Below are 27,854 nucleotides of genomic sequence, written 5' to 3' on the forward strand. Positions count from 1 at the left end.
AAAAACAAAACAAAAAGAAAAACAAACTTAAAATGGTTATGATCCAAAAAATAAATAAATAAAAATATACATATAGAACAGGGGTCAGAAACCTGTGGCCCATAGGCCAAATCCAGCCCACAACAGCCTGCTACTCTGCAGCATATGATCATACCTTTGCTACAGAGGGGCTGGGAATCTGACAACTGACCCCTGAAGGGCTGGGGGAAAGGGAAGGAGTGAGGGGAGGAGACTTCTGGCCTGCACTGATAACTGGCCTGTGGCCTATGCTGACCACAGGGTGCTGACCCTTGATCTAGAAGAAGCATATTAGATTATTTCATTACATAGTATACAGAGGAAAAAATGTAAATTGTAGCAAGTTTAATAAATATTGATAAGGTTAAACAATCTGCTACTAATATTTGGAAATAATAGCTGGCTAGTTAAAAAACAACAGTATTAAACTTAGCGTGCCATGAAGATGATGAACTGTATTAAGTGAAAAAGCACAGGCTGCAGCTGTATTGAATACATGGGTACTAAAGAAACAAATGGCAAGCAGAGAAAATGTAGTAACTGATTCTTCAGGCATGCACATGCATGCTCCTCACAGGCACTGCACTGTAAACTGAAAAGCAGTATTTATTAGGCTGCACTGTGCGTGTTCTCCTGCCCTCAATTCAAAGACATAACAGACAAGTCAACCACAACTATCCTTCAGTTCTCTACTAATTCAGAACAACAGGGAAGAAGACTGAAAACGTGAGAATGGGAGTTGTGTTTCAAGAGATTATTTCCAAGAACCAGTTATAAAACCAAATAACTGTTCTTCCTTTGAATATATACAAACATGGATCCAAATCTAAGAGACTGGTATGAAATGCCCTTTCTGGAAGATGGGATTGAGTAGTTTTGCCCACTGTTAACTAAACAGTTCGTACTACATTCCTTTAAACTTTGGCATTTGAGTTGGTAGACACATTAAGGGCAAAGTGTAACAAAAGGGAAGACTGATTCAAGTTGCTCCCTTACAGATTTCAGATACTGGAATATTTAAGGGCCCTGGCAGATGTTATTTTCATAGTATGAGGGGTACTGAGCAATTTTGTCACATGTTGGAAACACTGAGCAACGTGCATGATTTCACATTCACTTGGCACATAGTCTGCAGGGGAAAAATACAGCATGTGAGCTTGTGCTGCTAGTACTTGCTAGCTAGGGGAGCTGGAGAGCTGTTGCTGGGGTGGACCTCACAGCAAAACTCATTCCAGGTATCCCTGGAAAAGTCTGAGTTCCACTGCATCTGCACCTCCCATGGTTTGACCCTCCCAGTGCACCTTGGGATATTGGAGGATCGAGCCAAGCCCTATCACCCTGTGTAATAAATCATATTCAAATGTATGTCCAACACAAACAAACCAAAAAGATGTTCAACATCTGAGTAACATCTTTGAGACTAGTTCACCATATTTGAGGCTAGTTCAAAATTTTTATCACATAATAAATTGCTTGAATATATGGCATTTTACAGTTTATTGTGTAACAAATGTAACATTTGCCAGGGGCCTGCCCTCTAAAGAAAAAAAGCTTTGACATTTGGCCAAGAGGTATTCCAGCTGTGTGGCAGCATAATAAAATACAATGATATAGCCATTAAAATGTCCTCTGAAAAAAAAAGCTTGTCCCTTACAAGTGCTAATATGTCAACAAAAAGAGAAGGAGACTTTCTGTAAGAGTTTCTGCAATCAAGAAAACAGAATAAGACTTGAAATACAAAAAAGTGAAGTTTTTGTCTAGTGGAAAATGGGATTTTGGAAATAAAACAGGAAGATGAATAAATTGATGCAAATGGAAAAGTGACACAGTCTTGGCAATAAATCTAATATTAGGCTGCAGTTGTAAATGATTTCTGGGCATGTCTACACGAGACACTAAATGCGCAATAGACTAATTCAACTGCGCATTAGCGTGGCGTGCAAAAACCATGCAGCAGTGCTGCTTATGGTGCATTAAGTTTAGTAGTAACTTAATGTACCATAATTATGGTGCATTAATGAATGTGTGTAGATGTGCCTTCTACACATGTTCACATAAGGAATCACATAAAGAAATTCAGTCATGATGGGGTTGCAGTTTGAAGATACTTCTGAAGAGCAGAAAAACGTATCTTAAAAATAAGGTGGTATTGAAAATATCCTGAAAAGGGCTTGGCACCACTTTGTGTGGTTTGTTAAGAAAAGATTAAGATACCTGAGTGGTGCTCCTGGTTATAAGTAAATATGTAGTAAACCCTTTAAAAATCAGGCAGGGAGGGAAAAATGAGCATAACTGCATGGAGAAAAGAGAGATAATGACATATCAAAATCATTGCCAGGTGGATTTTAATGAAACCAAATAAAATAAGGATTTCACCTGCAGAATATAATAGATGTTTTTCAGTGGTGGTGGTGTTGCTGGGCTACCTAAATTGAAGATTTTCTAAAATTAGACCAGTGATTCTCAACTAGGGTGATGTGGTCTAAGATTCTGAAAAAACTGAGATTTTTTCAGGGGTGTTGCAGGTTTACAAACGTGATTCACAAGATAAACCCAGAAGTTTCAAAAAGAAATCCATAGTTGTGGTCCGAGTTCTTTAAAACAGAAAAAAACTGCTCCATTATTTTTCTGTAATTCTGAAGTAGAAATTAAGAGCTGGCATTTTCTGAGCGGTGCCTTGAAACTGAAAAGGTTGAGAACCAATGAAATAAAGGAATAAGTTATCAATTTAGTGTAGGATTTCTCCAGCTTTTAATGAACAGTTGCCTTCACCATGAAATCACCGCTCACCAGAGACAATACGGTATGTAAAACAGATGTATGATTTATTACATAAGATAGATCATACAAGGAAAAGTAACTGTTATATTTGGAGACAGGAATTATTCGAGCAATAAAAGTGGAAAAAAAAAATCTCACCCTGGTTTTCTAAGTACAATCAGATTCTGAGTGATTGTTTCAATCGTTTTCCTCAATCAGCAGTCCTGCCAGATCTTAGAAGATCATGCCAGTTCTTCTCAACTGGTACACAATAACTTCATCCTAAGGGCAAGTGGTTTCTAGACAATCTCGTGCTCAAAAGGCATCTTTTAAATAACTTATTGCTACTTTTCCACCTGTATTTTTCCAATTATTCTTTGGAGCGCATCTATTTTCCATTACATTTCTCTCAGGGACAGGAAAGAGTCCAGCAGCAGCTGCTGCCCTCACTGCCTTCCTCAGATTAAGGTGACTTGTGACATTTCCCCAAGGCCAGAGTTCAATTCCAGTTTGCTACAGGCTAGAACACCTGTACACTCCCCCCCTTTTGCACAATTTCTAATGTTGCATATTTTCAGAAATTTGCAGTATTAGAAATTAATGCCTGTTCATAGCCACAGTGCCCCCCCCTCCCCCAAATAGGTCACTAAATCACAGAATCATAGAAAATTAGGGTTGGAAGGGGCCTCAGAAGGTCATCTAGTTCAACCTCCTGCTCAAAGCAGGGCTGTCCCCAGCTAGATCATCCCAGCCGAGACTCTGTCTACCCAGGTCTTAAAAACCTCCAAGAATGGAGATTCCACAACCTCGCTGAATAACCAGTTCCAGTGTTTTACTATCCTCCTAGGGCATGTCCAGACAAGCCCGCATGTGCCTCTTGCCACGTCTCAAAGCAGTTTGATATGTGGGAAGAGGCACGCTGGGAACAAAAAAACATTCTCCATGCTGCGTATTTGTAGCACGGGCTCAAAATTTGATACCTGGATATCCAGGTCTAAAAAAACATGCAGAAAAAAAGTGGAGCAGGGCATGTACCAAGACCTATGGCTGTCCCTTGCCCCGGTGCTGCAGCCCGTGCAGGGCAAGGAGCAGTGCAGGCTGCAGTGACATGGACCCAAGCTTGGTCCCCAGGTAAATAGGGACTGGGGGTGGGAGGGACTGGAGCCAGGGCTGTGTGGGTGCAGGGGACTGGGGGGAAGGGGACTGTGGAGGGTGGGGGCTGCTCGGGAGGGGTGGATCCCCTGCCTGCCCACTGCAGGGCCCACAGCTAGGGCTATAGCCCCACTGCTGGGCCCACAGCTCACCCCCACAGCAGCAGCAGCTGTTGGGGCACTTGGGGCCCTCCTAGCACAGCACCTGCATGACACAGGGCAGTGCGGCTTAGCCCTGGCCACCTGGTACTTGGTGCTGTCTGTGCTGCATCATGCGGGCCCAGCCCGACATGGCTTCAGGCAGCTCTGCACTGCTCAGGCTGTCACCCAGGGCCCTGTGCTGCTCACTGTTCCATGCAGGCAGGACCTGGCCCAGCTCAACACACAGTCCCCGCGAGCGGCACAGAGACCCAGGTGACAGCCCAAGTGGCACAGAGCTGCCTGAAGTCATGCGGCACCACAGCAGGCCTACACGATGCAGCACAGACAACACTGGGTGCCAGGTGGCCAGGGCTGAGCCACACTGTCCCTCGCCACACAGGGGCTCTGCCAGGAGGACCCCGAGTGCTCCAACAGCTGAAGCTGCTGTGCGGGTGAGCTGTGGGTCCTATGGGAGGGCTGTGGGTCCAGCAAAGGGACTGTGGACCCTGTGGGTGGTTGTAGCCCCTGCAGGGGGGGCATGTGGTCCCTGTATGGGTTTTGGGGAGCTGTGGCCCCTGTGAAGGGGCAGTCCATGAGCTGGGGGGGGGGGGGGGGGCTGTGCCCTGCAGGGGACAGGGGACCCACCCCTCCTTAGCAGCCCCTGCTACATGGATTGTGGGGAGACCCACCTCCACAGTTTACCCACTATCCACACAGCCCCAAGCCATCCCCACAAACCCCTCACCCACATATCTGGCCCTGTGGGTCAGGACTGAGGGGACTGGGGTGGGGGGCAGGCTGTGGGTTGAGAGTGAGGAGCAAAGGCAGGGCAGGGCACTGGCATATTAGTGCTGTACATCCTGATGAGCGAAGGGGGTAGGGATAGCTCTGATTTTTCTATGACAAAAAAGCCAAAGGTAAACGCAAAAGTGTATAGATAATTAGAATTTATTTTATGATGATGATAGAGGCACTGGTAGGCTTCCAAACTGCTTTACACTTGTAAATATGTCAATAGAACATTGCCCAACTTATCTCTCTATATATAGTGGCATTTCATTTTAATAGTGGAAGGACACTATTTTGGGTATTTTAATGAGAGAATTTGTGTTTCTTATCAGAGAATTTGCAATTTTTAAACTGGGAACACCAGGATCTTTCCCAGTGAGACAAGTGGCAAGACATAGCCAGAGAAGCCTGTCCAGGGCCAACAACATGGACCCAGCTGGAGGGCAGATGAGGTGGCTGACCTCTTGGCCATTTGGGGCCAAGAGGACACACTTGGACAGTTCAAAGCAGACTGCCGCAAGGAGCACATCTGAGCAACAGCTGCCCAGATGGCAGAGTGGGAGCATCCCATTGGGTTTGGCAGGTGCACAGCCATGGGGCCACAGATCCAAGGGGGCGGATGCAGTTTCAGGTGGCAGCAGGTCATAGCTAGGCAGCATCCCCCACTGCCAAACTGCTGCAGTGGGTAGAGTGGGCAGGGTCCGCTCCAGGTTAGGGCTACTTCTGCAGTTCACCTGGCACAAGGGGTAGTACCAAGTGGCTGGGCCTAAGAAGCTTCCGAAGGCAAGCAGTCCTGAGCTGCTCACCAGGGCAGGTCTTTATACTGTTGGGGCCAGCAGAGGTGCTGGTCCCAGGCTCTAGATCCTCCTGGCTGCAGATCCAGGAGGAGACAAGCAGTGTTATTTTGCCCCAAGTGGCTCAATATGCCCCACACCAAAGTGCATGTCTGGGCTCAAAGTGTATCCTCAGCTCAAATTTGTGCCAGTCCTATTTGAGCTGCTACAAGTGCATGTGCCTGCATGTGTGGATGTGCCCCTAGTGAGTAAGTTTTTCCTAATATCTAATCTAAATTTCCCTGGCCGCAACTTGAGATAGTCTAACTTCATTCTCTTGGGAACCACCATTCAGGTAGCTGAAAGCTGCTAATAAATTCCCTCTGTCTTCTCTTCTCCAGACTCAATAAACCCAGTTCCTCAGCCTCTCCTCAGAAGTCACATCCCCCAGCCCCCTAACCATTTTTGTTGTCCTCCACTAGACTCTCTTCAATTTGTCCACATCCTTTCTGTAGTGGGGGGCCCAAAACTGGACACAGTACTACAGATGTGGTCTCACCCGTGCCAAATAGAGGGGAAAAATCACTTCCCTCGATCTGCTGACACCACTCCTACTATACAGCCCAATATGTCGTTAGCCTTCTTCATAACAAGGGCACACTATTGGCTCAAATTCAGCTTACTGTCCACTGTATGCCCCAGGTCCTTTTTTGCAGGGCTGCTGCTTAGCCACTTAGGACCCAGCCTGTACTCATGCAGGGGATTGTTGTATTCTAAGTGCAGGACTTTGCACTTGTCCTTATTGAACTTCGTGAGATTTCTTTTGGTCCAATCCTCTAATTTGTCAAGGTCTCTCTGAATCCTAGCCCTACCCTCCAGTGTATCTATTATTCCATTCAGCTTGGTGTCATCTACAAACTTGCTGAGGGGTGCACTCCATCCTATCTTCCAGGTTACTGATGAATATATTGAACAAAATTGGTCCCAAGACCAATCCTTGGGGCAGTCCAATTGATACTGGCTGGCAACTAGACATCGAGCCATTCTTTAGTTTGCTTGTGAGACTGTTGTGGGAGACTGTAACAGAAGCCTCGCTAAAGTCAAGGTATATCACATCCACTGTTCTTCCTGAATCCACAGAGACTGCCTTCTATGGTGAGATGACTATCAGGTTAGTCAGCCATGACTTGCCCCTGGTGAATCCCTGCTGACTGTTCCTGATTATGTTCTCCAACCGCTAGAAATGGATTCCTTGAGGACCTGTTCTATGATTTTTCCAGGTACTGAGGTAAGGCTGATCAGTCTATAGTTCCCTGGATCCTCCTTCTTCCCTTTCATAAAGATAGGCACTAGATTTGCCCTTTTTCAATTGCCTGGGACCTCTCCCAATTGCCATGAGTTTTCAAAGATAATGGCCAGCAACTCTGTAATCATAGCAGTGAACTCCCTCAGCACTCTCAGGGGCATCGCGTCTAGCCCCAAGGACTTGTACCTATCCAGCTTTTCCAAATAGTCCCTAACCTGTTCTTTTGCCACTGTCAGCTTTTTTCCTCTTCCCCAAACTGCACTGCCAGGTGCGGTAGGCTGGGAAATGATTTTGTCTGTGAAGATCGCGGTAAAAAAGGCATTGACTACTTCAGCCTTTACTGCATCATCTGTTACTAGGTTGACTCCCCCATTCAGTAAGGGACTCACACTTTTTCTTGTTACCTTTCATGTCCCTTGCTAGCTGCAACTCCAACTGCACTTTGGCCTTCCTGATTTAAACCCTCCTAAGTTGTTTGTTTAAGTTTCTGCTTATAAGCTTCCTTTTTGTGTTTTAGTTCACTGAAGAGTTCTCTACTAAGCCAAGCTGGTCTTCTGCCATACTTGCTAGTCATCCTGCATATCAGGATGGATTGTTCCTGCACCCTCCGTAAGGTTTCTTTAAAGTACAATCAGCTATCCTGGACTGCTTTCCCCCTCAGATTAGCTTCCAAGGGGACCCCTAAGTGAGTTTACCTGTATCTGTAACTAGTAGCTATATAAATAGCTGTACCTGTGACAAGTACTGACTTCCAAGTGTTCTTGTAGTCTGACCACTAATTCTGTCTTGATTAGATTTGAGCTGAGATCCTTACTTACCTATTTATTTGATGTCTCACAGGATGATGCACTGACCAGAGTTCGTCTTATAACATACATACGTGAAGTCTGACTAACAAAATCATGAATATGCGGGATGACACATGGTGCAGACATTTAATGGGGGTGCTCAACTACAATTGAGCAATTCATTTTCATTGCTTGGTGATCTTGACAGAGAAATCTGTCTCCAGGAAAATATGCTTATCTGAATTTGGAGTTTATGAGAACTCCAATAAACTGTTGCCTATTACTATTTTTATTGAGGATTTTTTTTTCATAATTCAGAGGCCCAGCTGCCTGAATAGATAAGCTGTGGTGACTTTATGATGAGACCCACCTTTTATAGCCAGTCTTTTAGAATTAAAAAGATTATATTACCTTCTCTCATAAGGTGTGCCACTATGGCAGCAAGGTTTTTTGTGAAAACTCTTAGGGCTGTGAAAACCACAGGGTAGCATCTGTAGTTTGCAATTTCAGGATGCCTACTGCAAATCAGAGGTACTTCCAGACAGACTGCAATTTAAGAAAGTGAGCATTCTGTAATTTAAGATGTACAAAGAACCTGAACAGATAATAGAAGAAAGTTTTACTATCCAGAAATTGAAACAGCACATACATTTGTGCAAAATTATAACTAAATGAAAACAGAATCTTATAAGAAATAACGTAATACAGCTATAACTTCACTACAGATGAAGCTATTCTGTCACTTAGGGATACTAACACAGGCATCTACTAGACAGAAACCTTTTTCAGGATTGGGACCCTACTGCACCTTAGTTCTAAAATTCATTGGAATCTTTTTTTTTTTTAACTACCTAATGCTTTCTAAGCATTCAGTTCTCATTTTGCCCACTGAGTAAATTCCAATCCTCAATTCTAATAGCTGTTTGTGCTCTTGAGTTCTTGTACTAGTGAATATAAATCTGAAACACTGTATATCTGGTTGATTTTGTAAACTGAGTTTATATATTGCCATTTGCACATCAACTTTAATCTATGTAAACCTTCTTTACCTCTTAAATGTTAAGGATATTTTGTTATAGAGATTGTTAAACTTTTTAAAAGGCATTTTCACTCTCCAGTTCCTTTTACAGTATTATAGTTTCATAGCTGGTAGGGTCGGAAGGGACCTGAGCAGATCAACAAGTCTGACCCCCTGCCATGGCAGGAAAGAGTACTGGGGTCAAACGACCCTGGCAAGTTGTTCATCTAGCCTCCTCTTAAAGACCCCCAGGGTAGGAGCCAGCACCACTTCTCTCAGAAGTTGGTTCCAGATCCTACCTGCCTTGTCCTACCTTTCCCTCTTTTATCCCATGCAGGGTAAAAGAGGGAAAGGGGCCAGGAGGCTTCCCTGGCTGACCGCAGAAATCCAGGACAGCCTAAGGGCCAAAAGGGGAGCACATAAAAAGTGGAAACAGGGAGAGATCACCAAAGACGAATATACCTCCTCTGCTCGTGCTTGTAGGGAGGCAGTTAGACGGGCCAAAGCTACCATGGAGCTGAGGATGGCATCCCAAGTAAAGGACAACAAGAAATTGTTTTTTAGATAAATAGGGAGTAAAAGGAAGGCCCAGGGAGGAATAGGACCCCTGCTAAATGGGCAGAAACAATTGGTGACGGACAGGGGGGACAAAGCTGAACTCCTCAACGAGTTCTTTGCCTCAGTGTTCCTAAGCGAGGGGCACGACAAGTCTCTCACTGGGGTTGTAGAGAGGCAGCAGCAAGGCACCAGACTTCCATGCATAGACCCTGAGATGGTACAGAGTCACTTGGAAGAACTGGATGCCTTTAAGTCGTCAGGCCCGGATGAGCTCCATCCGAGGGTGCTGAAGGCACTGGCCGACATCACTGCAGAGCCACTGGCAGGAATATTTGAACGCTCGTGGCGCATGGGCCAAGTCCCAGAGGACTGGAAAAGGGCCAATGTGGTCCCCATTTTCAAGAAGGGGAGGAAGGAGGACCCGGGCAACTATAGGCCAGTCAGTCTCACCTCCATCCTAGGCAAAGTCTTTGAAAAAATTATCAAGGCTCACATATGCGAGAGCCCGGCAGGACAAATTATGCTGAGGGGAAACCAGCATGGGTTCGTGGCAGGCAGATCGTGCCTGACCAATCTAGTCTCTTTTTATGACCAGGTTACGAAACACCTGGACACAGGAGGAGGGGTGGATGTCGTATACTTAGACTTCAGGAAGGCCTTCGATACGGTATCCCACCCCATACTGGTGAACAAGTTAAGAGGCTGTGACTTGGATGACTACACAGTCCGGTGGGTGGCGAATTGGCTAGAGGGTCGCACCCAAACAGTAGTGGTGGATGGGTCGGTTTCGACCTGGAAGGGTGTGGGCAGTGGGGTCCCGCAGGGCTCGGTCCTTGGACCGATACTCTTTAATGTCTTCATCAGTGACTTGGACGAGGGAGTCAAATGTACTCTGTCCAAGTTTGCAGATGACACAAAACCATGGGGAGAAGTGGACACGCCGGAGGCCAGGGAACAGCTGCAAGCAGATCTGGACAGGTTGGACAAGTGGGCAGAAAACAACAGAATGCAGTTCAACAAGGAGAAATGCAAAGTGCTGCACCTAGGGAGGAAAAATGTCCAGCACACCTACAGCCTAGGGAATGACCTGCTGGGTGGCTCGGAAGTGGAAAGGGATCTTGGAGTCCTAGTGGACTCCAAGATGAACATGAGTCGGCAGTGTGACGAAGCCATCATAAAAGCCAATGGCACTTTATCGTGCATCAGCAGATGCATGACGAATAGGTCCAAAGAGGTGATACTTCCCCTCTATCGGGCGCTGGTCAGACCGCAGTTGGAGTACTGCGTGCAATTCTGGGCGCCGCAATTCAAGAGGGATGTGGATAACCTGGAAAGGGTCCAGAGAAGGGCCTGCAGACCAAGCCCTATGAGGAGAGACTAGAGAAACTGGACCTTTTCAGCCTCCGCAAGAGAAGGTTGAGAGGGGACCTTGTGGCTGCCTATAAGTTCATCACGGGGGCACAGAAGGGAATTGGTGAGGTTTTATTCACCAAGGCATCCCCGGGGGTTACAAGAAATAATGGCCACAAGCTAACAGAGAGCAGATTTAGACTGGACATTAGGAAGAACTTCTTCACAGTTCGAGTGGCCAAGGTCTGGAACGGGCTCCCAAGGGAGGTGGTGCTCTCCCCTACCCTGGGGGTCTTCAAGAGGAGGTTAGATAACCATCTAGCTGGGGTCATCTAGACCCAGCACTCTTTCCTGCCTATGCAGGGGGTTGGACTCGATGATCTATTGAGGTCCCTTCCGACCCTAACATCTATGAATCTATGACAGCGAAGTAGCGCCTCCTGATGTCTAGTCTGAATCTACCCTCTGCTAGCTTGTGACCATTATTTCTAGTCACTCCTGGCAGTGCTCGGAGGAACAGGGACTCCCCCAATGCCTGCTGGTCCCTTCTGACTAGTTTGTAACCAGCCACTAGATCCCCCCTCAGCCTTCTCTTGTGGAGGCTGAACAGGTTCAGGTCCCTTAACCTCTCTTCATAGGGCCTGCCCTGCTACCCCCGGATCTTGCAAGTGGCCCTCCTCTGGACCCTCTCCATGTTGTCCACATCCCTTCTGAAGTGTGGCACCCAGAACTAGATGCAGTACTCCAACTATGGCCTGACCAGTGTTGCATAGAGGGGGAGGATCACCTCCTTGGACCTGCTTCAGATGCCTCTGTGGATGCATGAAGAGGTGTGGTTGGCCTTTCTGACCGCGTCCCCACACTATCGGCCCATGTTCATTTTGGCATCAATAATGACCCCAAGATCCTCTTCTGCCTCTGCACTGTCAAGAAGGGAGTACGCCAGACTGTAGGTATGCTGCTGGTTCTTCCCCCCCCAAGTGCAATACCTTGCACTTGTCAGTGTTGAAACCCATCCTGTTCTCATCCGCCCACCCCTGTAACCTGTCTAGGTCCAATTACAGCCTATTCCTCCCTTCTAGTATACCCACTTCCCCTCACCTCTTAGTGTCATCTGCGAATTTGAACAGGGTGCTTTTCACCCCCTCGTCCAAGTCACTGATGAAAACGTTGAACAGCGCAGGCCCGAGAACCTTATTAGTTCATATTTTTCTTTAATGAGAATCAAATGTATAGTACTAATTTTAGCAAGATTTAAAAAACAAAAGCTGAGGCATGATACTGTAACAAATTTATTTTTAAATATCTCTAACAAGAGAAAAAAATGGAAGAATAATTATTTCAAGCTCTAAGAAGATTAGACTAAAACAGGTAAATATGAATCGTTCAACTACTAGATATGGCTAACTATTAAAAATTCCTCTACAGCAGGGGTGATCAAATGGGGGGGACACATACCCCCAGAAGTACTCGAAAGGTTGTAGGGGGGTATGTGCGGACAGACAGGGACAGAGCGCGCACCTGGGCACAGCAGTGGCATCTCCACCAGGAAGAGGGAGTGATGTGTTGGGCACCCCTGGCCCCATGGTAACACCACGGTGCTTCTGTGCCCGCCCCCCCAGCTCACTCTCCTGATTGGCCGCTACCAGGGCCGCAAAGGTCTGAATGGCAGAGGGAAGAGGGGTGTTCTGCGCCTGACCCCAGCGGCACGCGACTGGCTGGGCATGAGGCCATAGGAAAGCAGCTCAGTGGTGGCAAATGTTTGTGCAGGTGCCTGAAAGTGGTTATTATAAATTGAATTAGTGCCTGATTTAATCTGCTCCCAGACCTGTTAACCCACCAGGGTACCTTTGGCAGTGCAACTGCTCTTCCTGCAGGCCAGTGGAGCTCCGGCAACTGCCCTGCTCCCAGCCACTCCCTTGTCAGCTCTTGGACATGCCACTGGGCTCCCACTGTCACACGAGCTGGCCTGGCCCGAGCCCCATTCACCCCTGCCCCACTCCCTCCTGCACTGTGGGGGTCTCAACTGTCCCCCCCGCCCTGCCCCTGCAGCCCCTTCCTTCTCCTGCTAGGGGTATGTGTGCGTGTCTCTGTGTGGGCATCTGCATGTGTCTGTGTTCATCTGCATCTGTGTGCATGCAGCTACGAGGCTGCAGCAGGCACATGGCATCGCACGGCTCTTGGGGCAGCAGCTGCTGCTTCCACCCATGCACAGATCGGGGGGGGGGAGGGCAGCACATGCCTCCCGGGCCCCTACCAGGGTGCGTGCGGCAACAGGAGCCGCCCTCCCCTCCCTGTGCACCCCCCAGAAGAGCTGCTCTTGCAGCTCTGTCCTATGCCCCACTCTGGCTGTGCAGCACCTGCCCCAGCCCCACTCCTTCCCTCACTGCCGGGCTTTGAACTGCACCCACCCGCCCCTTAGAAACAAGAAAACAATATAAAGGGGTACATGAACTGAAGCTTTGTGGCAGAAGGGGTACACTTGTTAAAAAAGACTGAAAACCCCTTCTCTACAGCAACTGTTTTTATTGAAAATTTTCTTCCCCAGATGATGACAGACTCAAACATACAATATTTCTGTTTTACATTGGTATTAAAGAGCTCCAGAAAAGTACTGCTTAAAAGTTGAAAGAATAAACATTATTTAACATGAGTTCTTGCCAGATGTTGCATTTGCTGTGTATCAAGTAATTAAATATACAGGACTTTTGCATATGGTTTAGCAAAATCTGTTTTGAAGAAGCAAAGCTTAGAAGCTTTGTTTTAAGCCGCTTGTTGCAAAGCAGATTTTTCTGTTTTGCAGCTTTTGAAGATTTGCAGATGGGTCTCTGACCCTCATGTCAATGAAAGGACTTCCCTGGAAGCAATCCTGACCCATAAATTAACAGAAAGTACTGGTTCTGAAAATCTCGATTCAGCAAATCAAGTGACTGCTATTCACAATAGGAGCAACTTCAAGGCAACCAAAGAAAGTTAGTTATAAAATAAGTGGAGTTTTTCCAAGGTCAGTATTTCCTACCTTAGATGGATATATGCACCCTATATTCTAAAATGGAGAATTTTGTAAAATAGTATCTAGTTTGTTAATATATATGCAAAGACTACTCCTACAGTCTATACTGATGATAAAGGGTGGTGCTGGACTAACCATCACTCAGTTACTTTCTACCAGAGATCTTCTAGTATAATAAGATTGCAAAGTAGGAGAGAAGGGAAGTTGTTCTTGGAATACACTGCAGACAACATTTAAGAAAGAACTGAAGTAACTTTTCATCTCTGAGTGCTTGTCCATGTGTGTATGTTTCATCCTAGAAGACTAAGCAACAATTTTATTAGCGTGTCTTAGCTGAACAGCTTTGGACACTATCAAATAAGTTTAGTGTGCTTACTTCAAAATATCATCCAATTTCCCCCCAAAACCTATAGATCCTTCTTTTAGAAAAAAGTGTCCTTTTAGATATTTGGCAAATGTTACAAATAGCCTAACGGAGGAATTAAAGGGTCTTGTCCTTTGAAGCAAAAAGGATAGAACTTTTCTAAAGTTTAGAATATTTCATCTAATTTCCCCTTGATTAGAATGGGCTTGAGAAAACCATAGATAAATGAACTTGATTGAAATGAAATTCCAAGATTGTTTTAGTTATGAACCTTGGATGTAGTCTGAGTGTACTACTGCTCTCATCAATTCACTCTCTATCTGTTGGCCTTGGAGGCTCCTCTAAACTTAATGAGCTACTTTCCTAGCATCTTTATGCAAACCATATATGTAGGCTTGGTAAGATTCGATTTGTATTGATAAACAGTGATTTCACTTCACACTCCTAGACCAAAGGAAAAATATTTCTATCTGTAATAATCAACATGTATAGAAAGGGGATTGTAACAGGGAACCCATGCCTGTTACTGGACAGCTGTGAAAGAAGGAAGAACAGAGGGGACAGGAGTTAGAGGAAAACAGCTGGTGGCCTAATGACTCATCAATTAATCAATTAGCTACTTGTCCACAGGTGTAGGAAGCAGGCTGCAGATAATAAGCAACCTAAAGCCCTGAAGTGGGAGAGGGAAGAGTATTTGAGGCTCCAGCTGGGTGGCAGCAGGGTCCTGTCTGGGCTGGACCAAGCCAGATAACAGGGGGGTGGAGGAAGAAGGGGCGAGGGTGCCAACCCCTCCCCATGTTCATAGAAATCTAGGGCTGGAATGGACCTTGAAATATCGAGTCCAATCCTCCTGCTCTGGGCAGGAATACTGCTGAGGTCAAATGATCCCAGCAAGGTGTCTGTCCAGTGTCCTCTTGAAGACTTGCAAGCTAGGGGGCTGCACTACCTCCTTGGGAAGTCTATTCCAGATTCTGGTCACTCTTACTGTAAAGTTCTTCCTTACATCCAACCTGAAACCTTCCTCTAACAGTTTATGGTCATTGCTCCTTGTTGTCCCCTGGTGTGCTCTAGTGAACAGTTAAACTCCTAACTCCTGACATTCACCCCTTACATACTTATAGACAGCCACTGACTCTCCCCTCAGTCTTCTCTTCCCCAGACGCCTTAGTCTTTCCACATAAGGTTTGTCCTTCAGGTCCTTAATTATTCTTCTGGACCTTCTTTGGAACCTTTTAAGATTCTCTACATCTTTTTTGAGGTGTGGCATCCAGAACTGGACACAGTACTCCAGCTGGGGTGTCGCTAGTGCTGAGTACAGAGGAAGTATTATTTCTTTAGCCCTGATAAAGATATTGAACAGCATGAGGTTAAGAACTGAACCTTGCGGGAGACCACTGGCCATCTCCCATCAAGATGATACAGACTCATCCACTAACATTCTGAGTTCGACCCCTTACCCAGTTCTCAACCCACCTGACCGTGGACTCTGCCAGCTCACAACCCCCGGTTTTTTTTTTATAAGGGCATCATGGGAAACCATATCGGAGGCCTTTTTAAAATCCTTTTAAAAGCCCCTCTGAATCCAGCCTGGGGAGTGATTGGGCACTGGTCATCTGACCCTCTGGCCAAAAAGGTTGAGCACCATTGCATTAATCATAGTCTGTTCAAGGCCTACACTTATTATATGACTCAATATCATTCTATGTCCAACTCAGTTACATAAAAAAGAGTGAGCAAAAAAAAAAATCAACAACAAAAATAAACAGCTACATTTTTAAGTAATCTTTTTTTCTCCTTGTAGATTTAATTTTTCTCCTGGTTTTGGTTGCTCTTCCTCAAATTTAACTACCTGGTTCTGTTGGATTAAAATAAACAGAACTGCACACAGCAGGAAGCAAGAAAGCAGAGCAGCAGCTTAGTAAGGGAGCACAGGACAGGTAGCAGCAGATTAGGTAAGGGAAAGGGATAGGAATGGTACTCAGAGAGGGTGGGTTGATTTGTGGCCTTTTCTACCAAAAAACTGGCCTCTGCACTGGGCTACACAGTCTGGTCTGTAATTGTTCTGTTTGAGAGACTACGCAAAGATTTTATTATTTCCTTTTTAAATGCAATTTAAATGGAGGCTTCATTTTTTCCCCTTAATTTAGAACTATTTTTCCCACTTAGGAAAACTGCAGGTTAATTTAAATGTGTTCTAGAATCTAAAAATCATACAAGTAAAATGTAGTAAAAAAGTCTGACTGTAAAATCTATGTAAAGTGCATTATATGTGCTCTTCTTTGGCAATCCTTTGCAGTCGAGGATGATTGTCTTCCATGATTGTCTTATTTGTGGGTCTGAAGATGGCTGATGAGGCCAATCTGGGATTGACAGACTCTGCTACAACTCAGACATGTGTTTCTGTATGGGGTGGTAGGCTCCAGATTTTTTATTTGGTCTGTGACACGCTGTTTCTGCCACTCCCACTTTTCCATCTCTTGCTATGGTTGTAAAGTTTCAAAGTACTGAGATCCTTGCAGCAGAGTCTTCCTCCATTTGGGCCAGTCCTGAGTGATAGTCTTCCACGAGTTGATGTCAATGCTACATTTTTTTCAAGTTGGCCTTGAGGACTTCCTTGAAGCACTTTCTCTGCCCTCATCAAGTGTACACCTTGGATGAGCTGAGAGAATAAAATTTGCTTTGAGAGTCTGGAGTTGGACATCTGGATGACATGGCCAGCCCAGTGAAATTGATATTGGATGATCATCACCTCAACGCCTGTGGTGTTTGCTTGCAAGAGGACGCTAATGTTGGTGCATCTCATCCCACTGGATTTAAAGGATCTTCCATAGGCAGCTGTCCCAGGGGGACAAAAGCGGAGGCCCTGGAGCACCTGTCCACAGTGGGACCCGAGGCAGGGCTGACCCACCCGAAGAAAGGAAGGGAAAAACCCTGAAGATGGGGCATGCTTGCTATCCACAGAACGAACAGAACCGTGCCAAGACGAACCAACAAACGCGTTTCATCAGCTGCTTTTAATTCCAGCTGGGAACGGCGCCAGCCAATGACTCAATCAAGAATCACCACCTGGCTGATTTAAAAGCCAGCCATGGGGAGTTGGAGGAGGGAGCAGCAATGAAGGAGCCAGATGGCAAGGCTGCTCCCCGGGCTGCACACGGGCTGTGTTATCAGCTCGGCAGGGGGCCAGATGAAGACCCACAGGAGGGGTCCTGGCTCCACTGAGCGAAGCAATCACCTGATTCGGCAGACTAGCTGAGCCAAGAAAGACGGCGTCAAGGGACCTTGAGGGCCATAGATGCCGGATCCGTGAGTGGGGTGGGCTGAGGACCTGTGCCCCAATTATTCCTTTCTTCTTTTTTGTTGTTGTTGTGTTGGAGGCTGTAGACCCCAGACGAAGGAGAGAGCTTTCAAGTGACCCTCCGGGTCAAGACGGGAAAGCCGAGGCAGTGCAGAGAACCGCTACGCCTCAAGCAGTGAGTGGACACAGTGTCAAGGGCAGTCCTGTGTCCCATAGCCATCCAGGGCAAAAGGATGCTGAAGACAGGCAGGGAGAGAAGAGGGCAGGTGACAACATCTAGGGACTGGCCAGTGACTCATCATCTGGCTGGCCTAAAGGCTGGCGTATGGCTGGGGTGTAGGGGAGGTGGAGCCCTGAGAATGCCCTCTAAGGGCACCACTCAGCCTGCGAGGAACCCCGAGGAGGAGCCCCACCACTGAAGAAAAGATGATCAAGTCATGGCAGGCAAGTGTTGGGGCTTCCCTTGGGGGTGAATGTGACCCTGTGGCCAGCACCGGATGTGCACTCTAAGGCCACTAGGAAGTGCCTATATGAGTCCAGGTGGGTGCAGCAGCATTGATGGTACTTCTCTAATGACTTGAGGTGTCTCCTGTACATTGTCCAAATCTCAGCTCTGTATGGTAAGATGGGGATCAGAACTGTACTGATAAATGATGAGTTTGGTTTTGGATATGACATCGCTATCTTGAAACACCAATTTCCTCAAGCACCTGAAGGCTGCTCTTGCACATTTGAAGCAATGTTGGATTTCTTTGTTGATGGCAGCCTTCTGAGGTAGCTTCTGAGGTATGGGAAATACTGAACATTCTCCAGTCTCACTGTGAATCTGAATTACTGGAGCTAGAGACTGCTCATTAAGAGCTTGTTGATGGAGGATCTTAGTTCTTACAATCTAAGGGTACATATTCAATAAACTCAAGGTACTACTTAATCCATTATTGCTGGAGAGAGCGCCCAATTATACCTACACATAGTGCTTTATTCTAAAGCTTTTAAATATTAAAAACAACCAAATATTTTCCCCTTATCTTTTCCATTCATACTTGTTAAAAATGATGGTTAATCTCTTATGTTCAATTTATCCTACGTATCACATGGAATGAATTTGAAGACTCTTGCTGATCATGTCGACATTAAAATAGGTCAAATATGCTGCTTTGGCACAGTACAGTCAAACCACTGCCACAAAAGTTTGGCTTATGATACCGCCAACTCCCCTCTTCTCCACTCCTCTGGTATACTATCACTTACACATGCTGTAGGATTTAAAGATACAAGCAATAACAAAATCCATTCTAACATTATTTTAAAAACCTGGGGATGTAAGAAATAGATAGAACGTGAGGAAAGAGGTAGAGATTCAGATCTTTCGTGTGTGTGTGTGTGTGTGAGAGAGATTTTTTTTATTATTATAATTTTTTTTAAACAAATTTACTGAACTGGAATAGACTTGACAGCTTATATAATCATCATTAATACTTCAAATAGCTTTACCTCCAGACTTGGTAAAGGAATCTGGAATTAACTTTTTTTGCTTTGACCTAAGTTAACTGCTGTTTGAGTTACTTCCTAAACCATTTCACTTCTCAGCTGTAACAGCATCTGTCATTCTTGGCTTGGAAGCAGGCTCTTATTTGAATGTGAGCAATTTTTTTGCTTGGTTAAAAATGCAGGGTATGTTCAACAACTGTAATATGGATCTATAGGAATCTAAAGCATGCATTTAAAGTAATTCAATGCATCTCTCATGTCATGATCAAATAAGGCATGCAATGTGATTAATAAAATAAACAGTATACTGCAGTATTAGGTTATCTTGTTAAGGCAAAAATAGGGCCATAACAACTATGTAGAGATAAAAGGCGGCATTTAAACCAAACAGATATACCAGAAGGAATGTAACTGGTGCTTTCATTTTTTTTTATGGGCTTAATGTAATCTATGTAAAATCTATTGCTATTGCAAATATTTTGCTGTGGATTTTTTTGCTTTAAATAATTAAAAGAAAACTAAACAACAGTTAACATACAGCCCCATATGTACTCTTTACAGAGCCCTGGAGTGTTGGGGTTTTAAATGAGGGTCTAGACTTCAGGAGTTTTGACAGTTCCTAGTCTATTTCTCCCCTAGGTCTAAAGCTACTTTTCTACATGGAACCTGAAAAGGAACAAAAGTGGGAGCAGTAAATATGCTCAAGATAACATCAAAAAGAAATATGAGCATTTGGAAACCACATTGCTAAAGTCAACTAGGGAAGAACTTATGTAAGAAGCCTTTAGACCCATTCCTATCAGAGGAAACAAATAGAAAATAATGTGACCATTTTTAACTAAATATAACTAATAAAATTATGTATTTGTTGGGGACTTGTTTTTTTTAAACTTAAAAAAAATTTTTTTTGAAAGCAGTTACTTGTTAATGTTTTCTTAGGAGTAGTACCTGGAGCATGCAATTAAAACTAACGTTTCTAAAAGTTATATTAAAATGAAAGGAAAACTGAAGGAAACCGGAACAGCCAACTAGGGAAGGTATCTTCATTGCAATTCAATTGCTATTAATATAATGTAGGCTCTCAGAAACACTCAAGATACATAAATATTGTATTGTAGCGCTGTACCAATAAACACTATACTTAAGATTGAGCCAAACAAAGCTAACATATTTGAGTTCTCTTACCCAAGAAAAGAGAAATTTAGGGTTTTTTTGCACTAGTTCAGAAGTATTTAGTTGCTCCCCAACCCCTTTTCCCAGAGTGTGTGTTTAACTTTTATTCTAAACAACCTTCAGATGTTATGGTCCTAGACACCAAAAGAAACTACCATTTTTTACATCAGGAAGTGGGGGTGGAAATCTCTTTTAGCACTTCAAAACTCATATAGTATATGCATACTGTATACTGTACTATAACAATATTTCAGCAGTCTGTCAGCTGTGTGATGTCCCAAATATACAAGAGATGAATGTACTTGCATCACCTTAGATGAGGATAAACAAGGTATATGTATTTTAATATATCTGAACATTCATCTCCATAGAAACGGACTATCATTCTAATACAGGGGAATTCAGCTGCTGGCTCATGGGCCAAATACGGCCCACAGCACTGTGTCATCTGGCTCATGAGGCTTTCCATGGGTCTGGAACTTGGTGGTGGGACAGCAGTGGGACGCTCCCCTGCTGTCAAATTTCTAGACCCATAGAAAAGCTGGGACAAATTTCTGTGTATGAAAAGTTCAGATATTTTTAAAGTTTGTCCTCACTTTTCATAATAAATATTAAGTTGCTGAACTGCAAAGAAAAAATAAAGAAAACATTTCTTCTATTAGAACTATGTACAAAGGACAACATTATTATTAATACTTACCTTTTATTACATACCTTTTTAATGGCTTATGTTCCATTTTGCAGTAAGTCCTGAAGCGCAAAACATTTTAAAAAAGTGATGTAAAACAGGTCCCTGGATACCTTGCACGGGGAATTCCGTATCGAATCTCACAATATAGAAATGAAAATCCCTATTACGGCTCTTCTAATCATTCCCCTCACCAATGCAAGATTTCTCCCCATTACACATTTTCTGTTTATCCAAATCAAATTTAAAACGTTGCAAACAATGGAAAATGTCATAGCTTCCTTTGTGTAACTATCCCACAATCTCTAAGGTGACATTCATTAGGATTTTCCTGGTGCTGGCTTGCATCTTCTTTTATTAAATTCAATTAAATAATGCTACTGATACCTCCTTGAAATATGCTAAGCAAATCACTGCGCTATTTGCAGACCCTCAGTCATCACTAGCATAACGTTTGGGTGAAAATACCACAAAGGAAATAACTCTATAAAAATCAATGTTTTTAATGCTTTTTTGTGCATTCCATGATGTCCCAGACCTCAAGACTCATGTGTAGCACAAATTAATGTGCCCTGCTGCAGATTTCAGCTGCATGTTATAATGCACATATTTCTATTCATCCTTCTTGGCTGCTAGGAAATAACATGGGAACTCTACTCCTCTGTCTACTGGTGAGGAATGTGGGACTCTTGCAGAAGACATATAAACTCAAGTTAGAAAGATTCATTCATTTTTACATGAATGAACATCTCTTTATTTCTTCACTTCCATAAAATCTATTAACAAGATGATATATTTCTCTAGGGCTTCTCCCAGACCATGATAATATTTGGTCAAAAGTTCCTTGCTCCTGCTTCTCCTTCTCTCACCTACTAATAAGACTGTGTTTGTGTTTTAGACTTTCTTCTTGCTTCTCCAACACCATGTTAAATAGGTATTTTAGGGCGCCTGTACACGTGCAGTGAGGTTGCTCTGACACTTCTGCTACATGTATTGAAAAAAAAAAAAGAAAAGAAAATTCCAGGAGCCAGTTTCTAAAATGATTAAATGCATATTACATATGCACATGTCTAGAAAAAAAGACATGTCTAAAATAATGTAGTAATATCAATCCAGTAGTATTTTAAATGGCAAGTCAAACACCTTAATCAGGATAATGTGGGACTGAGGGCTGTGCGAAGCTTTGGCTAGTGATTTGATTTGGAGGAGATTCGGCCCGATTTGGTGGCTGAATCTCTGAATCTGAATTGAATCTGGGGACCAATTAAAAGGTCTGAATCGATTCGAAGCTCTCCGAATCTTCAGAAAAGATTTGGAGAGCTTCAATGCTTCGGACAGTCCCTGGTGGTTGCAGTAGGGAGCTGCAGCCGGACTCGGAGCTGGTAAGTAGGGGCAGGAGAAGGGGGGCTGGAGGAGGGGGAAGGGGGCTCTGGGGGACCCCTGCCAAGCCCCATTCCCTGCCTGCTCCCCTAGCGCCCCCAGCCCCGCCCGTTCCCCCATGGCTGCCCCAGCTCCCGGTGCTTTAAAAAAAAGCCCCACTCACCTGGTGCTGCCAGGTGGGGGGGGCCATCCCTGCTGCCCCCCCACTGTCTGACACTGCATGGGGGGCTCTGCCATGAGCCCCCCGACCTTCCCCACATGGCTGCGCCGCCCGCCCCACATCCGGCCCTTTAAGAAAAAAATAAAAAGGAAAACCACAGGACTCACCAGCTTTGCAGGGCTTGTGTGGAGCCCCTCACATGCCATGAGGCAGGGAGGGGGGCAGCGGGGATCGGCCCCCGCCGGGCCGGAACGGTGAGTCCAGAGTTTTTCTCGTGGTTTGTTTTTTCTTAAAGGGTCAGAGCTGGGGCAGGCGGGGCGGCCATGGGAGGACTCGGGGAGCGGGAGGGGTCGGGGGGCTTGTACAGAGCCCCTTGTGCAGCATGGGGCAGTGGCGATCACCCTCCACCTGGTAGCACATGGTGAGTCAGGGCTTTTTTTCCTCGAACGCTGGGAGCTGGGGCAGGCTGGGCATCCATTGCCAGGCTGGGAGAGTCGGCAGGAGATGGGGTTGGGTGATCTGGAGATTTAGCCGAATCGATTCAAGACAGTGATTCGAATCACCGAATCAAATCACTGTCCCCTGAATCGGCTGAATCTGAAACGAATACTAGCTGCTTTGTACAGGCCTAGTGGGACCATCATCTCCCTATGGAGCAAAGCATGAGAAACTGGCCGTGTCCAGACGAGTGTGGTCATGCGGTATGTGGCACTGCAAGCACGTTGTTTGCAGTGCCACATACTGTACAGTCTGGTGTTCTCCACATTGCAAGGGTGCTCTGCCTGAGTGTGTGCTGCACCAGGTTTTTTCCTGTGGGTTGTTTTGACCCCTGGATATCCAGGGGTAAAAAAAACCATGTAAAAAAACCTCAAAAAAACAGAAGGGAGCAAGAGACACTCGAGTAGTGTGTGCTGCAGAGAAGTGGGGCTAGGCCGCCCTGTGTTGCACTCCACAGCCAACCAAGCTTTGCACAGCAGAATCGCCGATGCTGCAGCCCCGGGAGGCCCCCAGGTAAGGCTGCTGGGGCCAGCACAGTGATGGCCCCAGCCCCCCCTACCCTACCCAGGGCAACCTGCCATGTGCCAAAGCAAGTAGTATTTGTCCCTGGGAAGCAAACAGCCACGCATGTTTGAATGTGCTCAGTGTGTGCATCACTGAAAACAGAAACAATTGGGATTTGGATCACAGTAACTATAAACTAATATTCATAGGAATGTTAAGCTCTCATTAAATAGGATGAAAAACAAACAATCTGACACAAGTTAGAACATAATGTTCCATTCACCTTTGTAAAAAATAAGATTTGGACACCATAAAGGAGCTTTTGAACACAGGATGACTTTGAACTACTAATATGGGGCAGTAATTAAGACAACATGTATGATCCTAATATGAGGTATTCCTAAAGAACTTAGACAAGACACTGAAACAACTTAATCTGGAATACTATGTACAGTTCTGATCACCCCTATTCAAGAAAGATGAAACTAGAACAGGTGCAGAGCCAAGCTATTCAGATGTTCAGGGAATAAAGAGCCTATCATACAAGAGACCATAAGAGTTTGGCTTGTTTTCTATAACAAAACAAAGGCTAAGAGGAGATATTCCTATCTATAAATACATTAGTAGGATAAATACTGGGGAGGGACAAAAGCTATTTAAAATGAAGAACAATGTTGGCACAAGAACAGTTGGGTATGAACTGATCACAAATAAATTTAGGCTACAAATTAGAAGAAGGTTTCTAAGGCTCAAAGTATGGAGGTTGTCAAACAACCTTGCAATACGAGCCATAAGGAGAAGAAACCAAATTAATTTTAAGATGGAGCTTGATCAGTCTATGAAAAGGATTATTTAACGTGGCTAGCTGTGATTATAATAAGACTGGACTAAATGACTCACGAGGCCCCTTCTAGCCCTGTGTTCCAGAGCTTTGAATATACTGTTTATCAGTAATGTATTCACCACATCTGTATAATTTATTTTATAAAGGAATGAAATAAAACAATACAATAAAAGTCAATATTAAATACATTAAAAAAGGAAACAGCCTTTTAAAAGTATTATCTTGATACATTTCTGTAGGCTTTTGCATTTTCTCAAAAACTAATATATAGAAAGATTAATATATGTCCCTTGCTCTGTGCTTATTTTTCTTTTAAGCACAAATTCCCTGGATCAACAAGTGAAACCAGTATCTACATACAAACTGATGTTACTCCCAAGTAAAATCAAAAGCTACTCAAAATAATTAATCATGCCTAAATGTTAGTACATTATAGATGTGAAGTGCTGAATAACATCTAGCACATATAAAAAGCTGCACTGAATCAATAAAGTAACATACCTATCTCTTAAATAGAACAGGCAGTAAAGTTTAATAGCACTGTGATATATCAGACCCAAAGATTATAAGCAGTATATTTAATCTTCATCCAATTATTCTCTTGACCATTTTTCCTCCCTTAAGCAAAACCAATGGCTCCTACTTATATTCAGTGTGGACTATTTGGAAAAAAAGAAGAACAAAAAAGAGTTTCCAAATGTAATTTCAGTATTGCTTAAGATAGCCACAACAGGATTTCTGAAGGGAGACTTCCTTTGTCCTCCAGATTTCCATCCCTAAGACAGAAGAGTAAAACAATTTCCAATCCATTCCCCCCACAGAACCCTTCTCTCTCATTCATTTCTAAGTCTCCTTGCAGAATCACAAAGTTTCTACCATTAGGAAACTTGCTTAAATATGGAAGAGTGCAGGGAGTACTGAAGAGCAGATTCAGCTTTGCTATTTTGAACGTGTGTATGAGACAAGTTAAATTTAAAATAGTTGTGGCACTGCAACTTAAGAGGTGGTCAAAATTGATAGGCAACCTTGTACAGAAAGCATAAATAAAAGCAGGGGAGGCTGCAAGGCTGTGTGATGAATACAAAAGCTTTAAAGACTAAAGCAGAGAAAGGATGTTACTCTGAAGACCATTGGTTTAAAGCAGACATAGCATCAGAAGTACATGCCAAGCTCAGACCTATGTTCCATTCATTTCTGTTTTCTGCAGTGGTGTGCTGTTCAAGAAAGAATAAATTGAACTCAGGAGACTACATGAAAGAAAGCAGAAGCAGCCTGTTGGTACAATTTTGACTGCAAGAAAATTGATAAGCTGTCTTTAAGTGTTGGCATAACTGATTCCATAGAACTGATTAAATGTTGGCAAAACAGTCTAGAAGATTTTAGAAACAGGAAAAATGTTTAATTGGAAAAAGTGAATACTGCATTTTGCCCACACTTTCTCCATCTGGGAATCACTAAGACTAGGTACAGACAGTCAGAAAGCCCAAGGCTGAATCAATTCAGTCTTTGGAAGTTAGTCTCAACTGCAAAGATTAAATTGAAACAGAAGTCAACAGACATTTACCTTAGATTTAGCAAATGCAGCCACATGTCTGCAGTGGCTCAGTCCAGAAGCAAAGGGGTGCTAGACCACAGCTCTCTGGCTGTGTTCACTTCCTCTTCCTGCTGCCACCAAGGTCTCTGGGATTTGTAGTCCAGACTTACAACAACAGCACTTTGCAGGGTTGTTCATCACTTCTTCCTGCTTCCAGCTGCCTCTGGGATTTGTAGTTCGCAGTTGCAGCCTGCGGTGTTTCAGCAGCGGAAGGGGTGTTTAAATCCCCACCCTGGCCCCAGACCCCAACCAGGGTTTGTGGGGCAGGGAGAAGGCATTTCCCTGCCCCCAGACAACTGGGCTGCATCCCCAGCCAGGCTTCCTCCCTCAGCCTCTTGTCAGCCAGCCCTTACTGCTCCAGTTAGAGAGCAGAGGGGTGGGGGCCAGTCCTGCTCTCTGGAACAGAGAGCACACCCAAGGGCTGCAAAATGCTGGGGGACTCTGCTTTAACTTGAACCAGAAAGGGGTCTGGGACAAAGTTTCATAAAAAAGTTTGACCCAGATCAGTTAACTCTGATACTACATTCAACCAGGTTTATATTAAACCAGTTTTACCCATTTTGAAAGTGGTTTATGTGTGCTGAGCTTCTGTTCTGTTACAGGTTTAAACCAGTTTCTGATCACTTAAAGTGATTTATGTGTAACATCTGTTCCCTAGCCTAAGACAGAACAATAAGAAGGGTGGCAAGTATCAGAACCCAGTAGTTGAGTGCCCACGTCACAGTGGAATGCTTCATTGATTTGATACCTATGACACAGTGGAATTTCTCGCCACAGTGGAATTTTCTGCTACGGTAGAAAACCCCGGGGCAGTAAAAGTTCCCGCCAACTTTATGCAAACACGCACACCACCACTGGCCGGTTCCAAATTATTCATATTTGGCGACTAGCAATTGTCTTGTTAGTCATATAAAAGTTGAAGCAGTTTCCACCCACGTTGGAGAACTCCGCACATTTCTCGGAGTTTGGAGAACTCCGCATACACCTTGGAGTTGGAGAACTCCGCGCACATCTCGGAGTGAACTTGGTGGACTGATCACCCACCAGCGACTCCCCGTCACACGACCCTCCTGACATACCCCCGACCCCGGTACCGCAGTAAGCCGATTACGGAGATTTCTTCTCGTCTCATCTCGTTTCTCTCGTGTCTTTGAGAGTGTCTTTTCTACGTTTGTAACTGCAATTGAGCCAGTCAACTCTTCCTACGCTGTATACATCGACGGCGTAAGTAAATAATTTCTTTGTTCAACCAGTACGTTTCTGTGCCTAATTCCGCTCCATCAGTAAAAGTACCCGCCTGCCGTTTTGGGGCTACTGGCCACAGCCCGGCCTACCACTCGACCGCCACAGCAAGGAAAGAAAAGACTTTACTCTCCCCTCAATTTCTCAGGATCCTAAAAGCAACCACGACAACATTGCCTCTCCATTATTCAGCTATTGCAAGAAATTCTCACTAGTCAGAACTGGTGAAGAAGGAATAGGGAATGCGACAACTCCACTGGCTTTCCTTCCCTACCATATTTTCCTGTTTCTCAACTCTCTCCTGCTAATAAAAATTAAGCAGAAAAGCAAAATAAAATCACTGTAATTAACTCTTTTTGGTAAAGCTGAAGAAATTAAACCTGGTAGTGTTCAAGTGATACCGTAGGTATGACAGTTCAGGAAATTTGCAAGAGGCAAGAATTTCTGTGGGTGCTATCTTTTAATGAGCCAACTGTATGACTGAGAGACTGAGACAAGTTTTGATGCAATGCATTCTTTTTCAGAAGTGTAGAGAAGACCCACGGAAGAATGCATTGCATTAGAAAGCCTGCCTAAGTCTATCCCAACCATGCAGTTGGTTCAATAAAAGATAGCACCCACTAAAATCCTTGCCTAAAAACAAACTTACTTTTTAGGCCATTGTTATGAACCTGTGACCAGAATGGCAAGCTATATGCACTGCTTAAGACTACTACAAATTTGTGAAATCTTGTAATGGCTAACAAGCCAGTACACAATATCTGATTTTCTGGCAATGAGCCTGCAAATCAAAATCATCACAAGAGAGAGAAGTTATGTACTCACAACAGCAGTTCTTTGAGAAGAAGTGTCCACACAGTCTCACTGTGAACAACTCCAAAATAGTATCCACATACTTGGAGGTGGGTCTTGAAGTCTACTAAGCAAATGGCAACCGGAAGGCCATGCTACCA

General features: G+C 44.4%; 1 protein-coding gene across 4 annotated transcripts in view; it reads right to left on the reverse strand.

The window, feature by feature from the left end:
• PIBF1 (progesterone immunomodulatory binding factor 1) overlaps positions 1–27,854 on the reverse strand; it is a 190,580-nt gene that overhangs the window by 89,714 nt on the left and 73,012 nt on the right. The gene's annotated exons all lie outside the window — the stretch shown is intronic.

The sequence above is a fragment of the Alligator mississippiensis genome, chromosome 1 (assembly GCF_030867095.1).
Source record: "Alligator mississippiensis isolate rAllMis1 chromosome 1, rAllMis1, whole genome shotgun sequence".
NCBI classification, from domain to species: Eukaryota; Metazoa; Chordata; order Crocodylia; family Alligatoridae; genus Alligator; species Alligator mississippiensis.